A 12,365-nucleotide genomic window follows, 5' to 3' on the forward strand; every position below is an offset into this window, starting at 1 on the left:
TCCTGGCAGCCTAAGCCCTAAGCTTTACCTGTCATTCAACTCATCTAAATGCCAAAGAAAAGGGCTGACACGCAGTAGAAATCTTGTCACATGACCTCACCCTCCTCCCCATCTCCTTTCTAAGGGCTCCTGCAATTGTCATTTACGTTAAAGTTCCATGCTTAGGCCTGCAGGTGGAGAACTGCTCTTTTGCTCAAAGTTAATTTCTGTTACAGGTCAGAAAACAGAAGACTTTGTCAGACATTGGGCTGCTTTCTAAAGTACCTCATTGCCAGAATTTTCTAAACAAGAAAAAAAGGCAGAAAGCAAGGCAATTCTTGAAATGTTAGTACAAGATAAAGGTGTCCATTGGGAAATGAGCAACATGGCTCTGGGGTTCTCTTGAAATTCAGAGTTGAAGAATTTACCAACACTGACACTTCTGGCATGTAGAGGACACGTGGGAGAAAATGCAGCAATTCAATAAATTCTACAAACATTTATATGCTACTGATAGGCTGGGCATTGCTCTAGGCCTCAGAGATACCAAAGACTGATTTAGACTCTTTCTCCAGCTTCAAGGAGCCCAGCGTCTGGTGAGAACAATTATATATAAGCAGTTGTAGCAGAAGTACAGACTCAGTATAGTTGGAAGGGATTGAAGGGCGCTGCAGAGTAAAATGAAACAGAGGGAATGGAAAGTTCTTCTCATGTCTCCCATCATCTTCAAGTCTATTTTGAAGACATAAATACAGACATAGTGCAGTGTAGATAAATAAGCATGGCCTTTGGAACAAGTATGTCGTCAAATTATTTTCTGTCTAGGTGATCTTGGGTCAAGAAAGGTTAGGCAATAACCAGAGGATATTCCCTATATGTCTTCAAAATGAAGTCCGTTGTTCTAAGACCATAGAATATATGAAGATTTAACTGAAATAATGGTTCATATTTTAGCCTAAGTATATATCCTGTTATATAATCTGCTGTTACTTTCTTTTAATTCTTTTTGTAGTGATTGTGAATTTCCTTTCTTCTTTAATCTTGTTTGTAATTAATTGGCTTTAGTGGATTACGTAACTAATGGATACTTTTCTTGAGATGTTTAGAAAGTACAGAAAAATTCAGAAGGGAATGCTATGGTTTTAGTATTTGTCCCCTCCAAAACTCATGTGTTGAGAGCCTAATCATTAAGGCAACAATGTTGGGAGAGGGGGCTTAATGGGAGGTGTTTAGGTCTTGTGAGTTTTACCTTCATGAATTGATTAATGCCACAATAAAATGGTTTTTGAGAGTGGGCTGTCTCCCTTCCACTCTTCAGCAATGTGAGAAGCAGCATTGCTCCACCTCTGAAGGAGACAGCATTCAAGGTGCCATCTTGGAGGCAGAGACCAGGCCCTCACCAGAAATCAAACCTTGATCTTGGACTTTTCCACTTGCAGACCTATGAGAAATACATTTCTGTACTTTATAAATTACCTAGTCTCAGGTATTCTCTTATAGCAGCGCAAAACAAACTGAGACAAGGGAAATTAACCAATCTATAATCATCTTATCCCACCACCCAGACTTAATCACTGTTGACATTTTCAAGCATTTTCTTCCAGAATTTTAATAACCTGTTTTATTTTCCTAAAATTTATTTTTTGGATATCTACCCTATCATGATTTATGATACAATCCGACTTTTATTGGTGGGAGTATTCATGCTTATAATTTATTTAATCAATCCCATATGATTGACTATTACTATTTATTTTTCACCAACATTATCACTTTTCTTGTGTTTCAACATTATCACCACTAGTCAAGAAAGAGGAGCCAGTTAGATACATTCTATAAAAAGAACTAAACATAAACTTTATAAGAGTCCTCTATTCATGAATTAATGACAATATATTTGAAATCAAGGTCTATGTCTTAAAATTATTTTGAATTATCTCCAACAGAAACTGTAGACCAGGTAGCCATGGAATACATGGAGTAGCTGATCTCTAAGTACGTAGAGATAACTTGATTGACTAAACATCACTTAGAAAATTTCAGAAAGAAAATAATATGCTATAAAACTAATTACTTAGCAGGCGTTATGCTAAGCATCATTAGGGATTCAAGAGCCCCCATGCTGAAAGCATGTCAATGATTTTGCTTTGGAATTAAAATAAAATTCAAGTGTCTCAATAGGGATAATAATGATCTAGCAACAGTTTTGAGGGTTTTATGAGTTAGGCATTGTACTTTATAAATTTTAACTTTTTTCCTATTGAAACTTACTTAGATTCTGAGAGAATAAGTAACTTGCGTAAGGTCACACAGGTAGTGAGGGCACAGAGTGGGATTTTCTCCAACTACGTTTTCCTATGGCTACCTCTCACTTGTTTTTTATGCTTCACATCAAACGTTGCTACCCTCTATTGTAGACAGTTTTTATTATAAGGTCCTGGTTTATTTTCCTTAAACTACTTATCATTAATAATGTTATTTTTCCTCTGATTTGTATGTTTACTTTTCCTGTTCGCATTACTAAACATAACATCCATGAAGGTCATGGAGTTTAAGTGTATTATGCTTATTTCAGTATCATCAGCACCTAGAACAATATCAAGTAACTAACTGGTAATCTCATTAAAAAAAGAATGTATGGAATAAAGGACACAGTGTCTGCGCTCAAAGAACTGACCATCTATAGAGTCAATTCTAAGATATGCACAAGAATTCTAGTTTACAATCCAGCATGGAAGAAGCTTGAAAGTTGCAACTCCGTTCTAACAACATATAAAAAGCTGAAAAAAACTAAAAAATTCATAACTGTTATTAAATCCATAACAGAAATTGTCCATGTGATCCTTAGATGTATAATTTGCCCAAAGCAAACCACTGTCCCCCAAATTGCAGAGACTGAGAGGCAAAAGCAGAGAATCACAACTTACTGGAGCAGAAAGCCACGAGCAACAACCTTTACAGGAACCAGTGCCAGGCTAGGAAAACCTGAAGTGTAATTAATGAATTGTGAATTCATGAGCTGGAAGCTCCATGAGGACAACTCTGAGAGATAAAAACTGTAGGGGACCCAGCCTTCAAGAGGCCCCCTGCACTTTTGTTAGTTTTACCTTCTGATGCTCCACCAGGTTCTCAGGGTGAGTATCAGAGGAAAAATTCTCTAATGCTTCCAGCAGGGGGAGAAAAAAAATTTTAAATCAGCCTGAGCATTCTGTTCTTCCTAAGGAAGGTTGCCCTCAAGTGAAACTATTTAACCAGAGCCTAACCTGCTGAGGCTTCCTCAGAGCCTAACTGACCTGGGGAAAGGAAAATACCACTTGCCTATTCTAGCCAACACTGTTCCACCTAAGGTGGGGCTGAGAAGCACATGTGAAGATCACAGTCCAAAGGCACAGGTTCCGGGAAACACTAAGACCTAATCAATCATAGGATTACAGAATGCTTCCTTCCACCCTGCACTTTACCACCAAATTACTAAAGACTTATTTACAGCCATTCCTTTTGCACGGTACGTCATGGCCCACAGTCAAAAAAATATTTCAAGATATAAAGCATTAACACCAGACTCATATGGCAGGGATGTTGAAATTATCAGGATGTGAATTTAAAACAACTATAATAAATATGCAAATGGCTCTAATAGATAACAGAAACCTCATACAAGAATAAATGGGCAATATAAGCAGAGTGATGGAAATTCTAAGAAAGTACAAAAAGGAAATGCCAGAGATTAAAAATTAACAGAATTGAAGAATGCCATTGATGGGCTTATTAGCAGACTGGAAATGACTAAGGAAGGAATTTCTGAATTTAAGAATATATCAACAAAGACCACCAAAACTGAAGAAAAAAAAAAAAAAAGAAAGAAAAAAAGGGAATAAATATTCAAAAATTGTGGGACCACTGCCAACTGTGTAACATATGCATAATGAGAATACCAAAAGGAGAAAAAAGAAAGAAACAACAACAAAAATTTAAAACAATATTGACTGAGGATTTTCTCAGACACCAAGCCTCATATCTAGGAAGCTCAGAGAAGCCAAGCTGCATAAATGCAAGAAAACTAACATGAGGCATATGATTTTCAAACTACAGAAAATCAAAAATAAAAAACTGAAATAAGCTAGATAGAAAAGGAAAGAAAACTTAACTATGGGATAGCAAAGAAAAAATTTCATCCAACTTTTTTTCAAAAACCATGCAAACAGAAAGAGAAAAGTGAGGAAAAGTTGTTAAGAAGAAAAAAAATGCCAACCTAGAATTCTTTATCCTGTGAAATTATTCTTCAAAAGTGAAAGAGAAATATAGATTTTCTGAAACAAAAATGGAAATAATTTTTTGCCAATGAATTTTCTCTGCAAAAAAAAATGTTAAAAAAGGTTTCTTAGAGGGAAGAAAACTGATATAGGTCAGAAGCTTAGATTAACATAAAGGAAGAGCATCAAATAAAAAAATAAGTGAATGTAAAATTAAAATGTTTTATTTTATATTCTTAATTGATTAAATAGATAATATATCATTCAAAATAATAGCAACAATGTATTCAATTATATATTCATGTTTATATGTGTGGAATAAATGACAGTAATGATACAAGGAACAGAAAGGAAGAATTGGAATGGTTTTGTTATTAGAAGGTACTTGCACTACCCATGAAGAAATATAGTGTCATTTGAAAGTGGCCTCTGATTAGCTGTAAACTTATATTGCAAACTCTAGGGCAACTACTAAAAACAGTAAAGAAAGACATACTAAACAAGGAGAGAAAAATGAAAGTACATAAAATGCTTAATTACAAACAAAAAGGGTAAAAAAAAATGAAAGACAAAATAGAAACAAACAACAAGAGTAACAAAAAGAATAACAACAAATGCAGTAGATATTAGCCAACTATATTTGTAATCTCTTTGCATGTCAATGGTTTACATTAATTAAATAATAGAGATTGTCAGATTGGATCAAAAAACTAGACTCAACTATACATTGTCTATAGCAAACTCACTTTAAATATGAAAACAAATACAGATTAAAAGTAAATTGATATAGAACAATATATCATGCTAACACTAATAAAAGAAAAAGACTAGCTAGACTAATTTCAGACAGAGCAGACTTCATAGCAAGAAAAGTCATCATGGATAAAGAGGTATTATATAATGATAAACAGGTCAATTCTCCAAGAAGACATAAAAATTCTTAATATGTATGTATTTATAAACAGAAAGTCAAAATACATGAGGAAAAAACTGATACAACTCAAGGAGAAATCTAATAGAGTCGTAGATTTCAACACTCCTCTATCAGAAATAGATAGATCCACCAGGCAGAAAATCAGCAAGGATGCAGCTGAATTCAACAACACCATAAATAAAATGAATATAAACTACTTCATCAAACATTAAGAGAATACATGTTTGTCTCAAGCTCACATAGAATATTTACCAATAGAGACCACATTCTGGGCCATGAAACATACCTAGAAAAATTCTAAAGAATAAAAATTTTACCATGCCTGCTCTCACTTCAAAATGGAATTAAACTAGAAATCAAAAACAAAAAGATAGCTGGAAAATTCCAAAATACTAGAGATTAAGCAGCATGTGTTCCACTAACATCAGGAACGAGGCAAGTATGTTCCCTATTGCCACTGCTTTTCAACACTAGCAGTCCTAGATAATGCAATAAGACAGAAAAAGGAAATAAAATGTATACAAATTGGGAGGGAAGAAATAAAAGTCTATGTTAGCAGTTGACATGATTGTCTATGTAGAAAATTCAAAAATTTTAACAAACTACTGCAACAAATAGGCAATTATAGCAATACTGCACGATATAAGGTTAATATACAAAAGCCAATTAATTTCCTATATAATAACAATGAACAGGGAGAAATTGAAATTAAAAACACAGCAACGTATACACTAACACTAAAACATTCAAATACTTAAGCATAAATATAATACATATGAGGAAAACCAACTCTCTCGTAGAAAACAAAACAAAACAGCAAAACAGCAAAGAGCTAAATATATGGAGAGCTATTCCATATTCATGGACACAAAAACTCAATATTGTCAAAATGTCAGTATTTCCTAAATTGATTTATAGGTTAGTCAAAATCTCTCCAAGCTATTTTGTAGATATTGACAAAATTATTCTAAAATGCATATGAAAAAGCAAAAGAACCAGAATAGCCAACGCAATATTGAAGGAGAAGAAGAAAGTTGGAGGACTAACGCCTGACTTTAACACTTAATACAAAGCTGCAATAATTTAGACAGTGTTATCTGCAAAATAGAAGATCATTAAAACATTTAAAAATGAAAAAAAGAGACAAATAGATTACTGAACCAGAATAGAGAGCACATGTAAGAGAGAGAGATCCATGTAAATACAGTTTACTGATCTTTGAACACAGGAACAAGGGAATAAAATGAAGATAAAAATAATCTTTTTACAAATGGTGCTGAAACAACTGGACATTCACATGCAAAAAAAAAAAAAACAAAAAAAAGAATCCAGGTATTTACTCATTACAAAAAAATTCAAAATGTATGAGAGACATAAATGTAAAACATAAAACTATAAAACTCCTAGAAGATAACAAAAGGTTAAATCTAGGTAACATATGGTTTCATAATAATGTTTTAGATACAACACCAAAGTCACCATCTATGAAAGAAATAATTGATAAGCTGGACTTAAAAAGTTCTACTCTGCAAAAGATACTCTCAAGAGAATAAAAGGATAAGTTACAGGCTGGGAGAAAACATTTGCAAAAGACATAGCTGATAAAAGATTATTATCCAACGTATACGAAGAACTCTCAAGCCCCCCCCCCCAAAAAAAAACAAACAAACAAACAAAAAAATACCCTAACTATAAAAGGAGACAAAGAACTTAACAAACATCTTTTCAAAGAAGATACACAAATGACAAATAAGCATGTGGAATGATGTTCTCCATTATATGCCATTAAGGAAATGTTAAAGCAACAATGAAATACAACTACATACCTATCAAAATGACCAAAATTCAGAACAATTACAACACCAAAGGCTAACGATGATGTGGAGGAACACGAGTTTTCATTCATTGTTGATGGGAATGCAAAATGGTATGGCCACTTTGGAAGACATATTGACAGTTTCTTAATAAAACTAAACACACTCTTACCATTGAATCCAGCAATTGTCCTCCTTGGACATATGGGAGTTGAAAACTATTGTCCACATAAAACTCTGCACACAGATGTTTATAGCAGCTTTATTCATAATTGCCAAAACTTGGATGCAACTCAGTTAACTCAGTTACTTTTCAATGAATAAATGGATAATTTTGGTATATCCAGACAATGGAATATTACTTGTTAAAAAGAAATGAGCTATCTATCGAACTTAAATGCATATTATTACTAAGTAAAGGAAATGAATTTCAAAGTCTACATATTGTATGATTCCAAATGTATGTCATTCTGTGAAAGGCAAAACTATGAAGAAAATTAAAAAAAAAAAAAAGAGTGATTGCCAGATTAAGGGAAGGGAGGGATAAATAGGCAGAACACAGAATTTGTAGAACAGTGAAACTACTCTATGTGATACGATAATGGTGAATACATGTCATTGTACTTGTATGCAAACCTATAGAATGTACACACCAAGAGTGAAACCTAATGTAAATTGAGTACTTTGGGTGGTTATGATGTGTTGATGGAGGTTCATCAGTTGCAACAAAGGCACCACTCTGGTGGAGAATGTTGACAATGTGGGAGGCTATGCAAGTGTAGGGGCAGGGGATATATGGGAAATCGCTATACCATTTGCTCAATTTTGCTGTGAACCTAAAATCACTAAAAAATGAAGTGTATTAAAAAAGAAATGCACAAAACTTGTATTGCATAAACAGTGTTTTGATGTGTTTAAGAATTTTAGTCCTATGGAAACAAAAAGGAAACACCCACCTGCATTTAGAGATGGCCCTGGACAGAAGCCAAGATGAAGATCAGCCTTGGACATATAAATTGTTTGAAGAAAAAGTATCTTTAACTTTGTCCCAGTCATTTAAGCTCGACCCTGGTGATTCCAGAAATGAAAGAGTGCCCCTTCAAAGGGAGAGCTATGAAACCCCATAGCCTTGATAAAAACACATCAAATGAGATGCTAACGCCCCACATTGATCACACTCAGAAAGCCTGACTGAAGATGTTTATCCTAATCCTCCAATCCAGACACTTCCTGAGATATGGTCAGGAGGGCTAATTACTCCAATACATAAAAAACAAAAATGCTCTCAACTCAAGCAGCCAGAGAGATCTACATTAGCAGCAACAGCAGTAAACCCTGACTCTGCCTCCTTGGGGAAAGAATAAAGCAATGTCAGACCAGTGACAGCAACATCCATAAAATCCAAATTGGATCTCTCCCTTGAAAATGAGCTGCAGACTTCATCCCTCCCCCGATTGCTACATATTAAGAAACATGTTTTAAAAAATTCCAACTGGTAGAAGAGATTTTCCTTGCTTTATTAGACTTTAAAATCACCCTGGATTCAATCTGGCACCAGAAGTGAATCCACAACTGCTACAATGGGAATGGATGGAAAAACAAATGACGTGTTTAGGCTCCTATATCAGTCCATCAATTGAAAGATGGAAATAAGCATAAATGGATGTCTTCAATGGGAGAGTGAGAAAAAGATCCACATCTCATAGCTTAATAGATACTAAGATGAGCGACTTCCAGGGTTGGAGCTTGCCCAAGCTCAGGGCTTTCGATAAACCAAAGAGGAACTGCCTATTGAGGCACAACACTGGACTGATTTCTTTATGCCCTTTAAATCATCAATGTGGGGACTAAAAAGAAGGAAGTTAGTCACACACTAGTAACCAAGCTCTCTAGATCCATCTGCAGAGAAGTTCTTGGACAATTTTATTGATAGTATGATAGTGTAATGATTGATAATAACACAATATAGAAAACAACATGCCTGGTTGATCATTAGAATGTGAATAATGAAGAATAAATAATTGCCATGTACTTACATCAATTAACTTATTTTTCTGATTCCAGAAGTACAAACATATCTAGGTCTTGAAAGAGCACACACTATTTTAGAAAAGGAAAATATAAATATAGATCAGAAAAATTTTCTTACAATCTTCTTAATCTTTTGAATGAGCAGAACCTCGATATTTCTGAGAGAGGCCTCCAAGGTCTTTCTCTGAACCAAGAATATGACTAGAGCACATAAAGCTGCCCAATTCTTTTGAACCTAATGGAATAACTCTGACATGCAGTATTTTAAATTCGAAGTTGCACAAGATCTGCATGAAACCACCATAAAACAGATGATGTTGTCATCAGGGTGCCAGCCAAAGTTTGGACCACAGCTTTTTATTCATGGCCCTTAAAGTCCTGTCATTTGAAGAAGAGTTAATAAAAACACTAGCTTTAATTGTAAAGGCAAATGGTCACAAAGTAAAATAATTACTAGATCCTTAGCTTTTTACATTATTTCTTTCTGGATAATGTTTTCACGAAGACCATATTATTCCAATATAGATCTGATCTGTTTTTATTGAACACTTACTTTCCAACCTTTACTCCTTTACCTCAGTGAGTCTTTTAATTCTAAGAGGAAACACTCCAGAAGCAACATGAATTCAGTTAAAAAGTACTGAGCTTCTGCTACCTCTCAGACACTGTAAGGTATGGCAGGCAATGTCCTCATTCTTGCGGAAGTGATGGTCTAGTGGGGAAGAGTGAGGCCTTAAACAAATAAATGAACAAGAAAAACTTCACACAGTGATGTGTTCAGCTGAGACACAGAATACATGACATGTTAGAAAATGAACGAATGGCTGTTTTTATGAATGGTCAAAGAAGCCACCTCTAGAAAGTTAATATTGAGATCTAAATTACCAAGTAGATTGAGCCATCTTTAAAGGAAAGATAAAAGCATTTAAGGCTGAAAAATGCACTTTGAGCAAGTGCAAAGACTAATAGGAAGGGTAAGCTTTGGCTCCCTCAAAAAAATAAACAAACTCCAGTGTGCACAAAAATTCAGAAAGGAGAGAATGGTGTAAGAGGAACTCAAGGATTTAGACATAGGCTGGATTTTTCAGGGCTTTGCAAATCTGAGTAACAAGATGGGGTTACACTGGGTGAAAGAAGAGGCCATTGGAGAATTTTACCCAGAGAAATTACATGCTCTGGCTCAGAATTTTAAAAGATCACTCTTGCTTCCATGTTGCGAATTGACTGCATAGGGGCAAATGTAGGTTAAAGCATCAGTTGCAAGGATCTAGGAAAGAGATAACAGAGACTTGGCCTAGGCCAAAATTGGTGGCATTGGTGACAAGCAGGCATATGCAGGAGATATTCTAAAGGAAGAATGCAGGAATTTTACATTATCTAAAGCAATTCTTAAAATCTTAAATGTTAAGTCAAATTTTACCTGTGATACATAGGGGTTCAACTTTTGAAATGTATCTAAATTGGGCTAGTACAGAAAGATATATGTATGTACAAAAATATTCACTTTCAAGGTTAAAAAAACTTGAGAAATCAAATGGGGAATTTTGAGATACTCATCAATGGGAAGCTATTTAGATAAGTTATAAGTAAAATATTATAATATTATTAGAGATGGTGTGAGTTTATATTTATTGACAAGAAAATATGTCAGTGGCATGTTGTTAGGTAAAAATGTAGATTAAATAACATTATGTATACTGTTAGAAAGAAATTTGAATATATACTGATATGAGGTATGTACAGAGAGAAATGTGGAAGGAAATGCACAAAACTATTAATGTGTATCATTTTAAAATATCAACAATAAATATATTGTCATTGGGGAGAAATAGATATTCAGAACTTAAACTAACATGTTTACTACTCATGACATCCCTAGAATTATTTGTGCAGACTTGTGGATATTAAGGTGTCAGTCCTTTGTCAAGTTAAGTTTCCTAACTGTCCACATCTCTGCTAAGTCATTAATTTGTCAGCTTACATAAATGCCCTGAAGATCATGCTTTAAAAGCAAAAGTATCAACAATGCCCCCATAAGACTCTGATTATTTTTAATGATAGCAATTGAACACTAAATTTTAATTTCTTCAGTATAACTTTTTTAAACCAATGAATATTTCACAAACTAGAGGAACAAAAATTTAATATTTGGACAGTTGGATTTTTGTTCAGCAGCCTACACCATAACTGAAATTTCTCTCAAACATTGTCAAATTACACTAAAAGCCTCCCAGCTACAAATGTTTATGTAGTTCAATGCTTTACTTCATATCGACATAAATACAGAATAAGAAATTTTAATTATTTAAGTTTTAAGATAAAGATATCCGTGACACTTTACAAAAGTCCTATGGTAACTATTGTCCATAGTATAACAAGTTATTTTCTTAGAGGGCTTCCATTAACTCATTAATGTATTATTTTTCTTTTTTCCCTCTATCTTTTTCCAAAGACAGTGTAATTTTTAATGTTGATTTTTAAAAAGATAAAATAGGATATCTAAAATAACAATAATAATAATAATTTCCCCTTTTTGGCCATACCTCCCAGATCTTTAGAACTAGGGTTCATGTTCTCTGGGTTAAGGGAATTGGTATGAAAATTGAGAAGCTCTTCTGGGATGCGTTGTACATGATGTCTGAAAAGATGAATGAACACCACCAAGCAGAGGTATGGCATGGAACAGGGGCAGAAAAAGAAGGGGGACACTCAGATGGAACAGTAACCCAACTAAAGACAGAGTGCTGAGAAACAACGTGGAGCCTGCAGGAAATACAGACACCCAAGGGCAGCCGAAGCAAAGTGCAGACTAAAAGATGGGTGGGACAAAGCTAGACAGGGTGTTATAAATTGTTCCCAAGGCTAGGCAAGGTTCCTTTGAAACATTCAAGGATCTCAGTTTCTTACGGTTTCTTCAGCCCCACACCGAGGAGCTCCACTTTGCCTGACGTTGCTTGCTATGCTTAAAACTGGACCAGAAAAGCTTCTAACTGGGGATCAAATGCTCAGGTTTATGAATACGTATTGCAGAGGCCATTTACTACCTAAAGATTAATGGAATAGTAACTAAAATGTGTTGCTCTTAGAGACTTCTCAGTCTCAGTCTCAGACCCAGGCAAGAGGGCCCCTGCCCTTAGCTCCAAACTTTAGGGACCTCTTCTCTGGCTGCCTTTGGCTATATTATCCTCCACAGAGTAAGGCATACACAGGGCCTACTGGGCATGACCACACAGGACCTAGGTATCACTAGCCTCACCTCAAAAATGCATAGATACCTCAAATCCTAGAATCTTTGGCCCAGTCGTCCCAAGCCCTTGTTTCAAGTTCCCTGTTTGCCTTTATTAACAGGTATCC

General features: G+C 34.8%; 1 long non-coding RNA gene across 2 annotated transcripts in view; it reads left to right on the forward strand.

Annotated features, from left to right (window-relative positions):
- LOC129035055 (uncharacterized) overlaps positions 1-12,365 on the forward strand; it is a 373,137-nt gene that overhangs the window by 343,519 nt on the left and 17,253 nt on the right. Inside the window, exon 7 of one of the 2 annotated variants that reach the window (XR_008502088.1) lies at positions 216-575. The exons of the other annotated variant lie outside the window; for it this stretch is intronic. This is a non-coding gene — a long non-coding RNA (uncharacterized LOC129035055). The remainder of the gene's footprint in view (positions 1-215; positions 576-12,365) is intronic. 2 annotated transcript variants of the gene reach the window in all.

This window comes from Pongo pygmaeus, chromosome 3 (genome assembly GCF_028885625.2).
Source record: "Pongo pygmaeus isolate AG05252 chromosome 3, NHGRI_mPonPyg2-v2.0_pri, whole genome shotgun sequence".
Classification (NCBI taxonomy): Eukaryota; Metazoa; Chordata; class Mammalia; order Primates; family Hominidae; genus Pongo; species Pongo pygmaeus.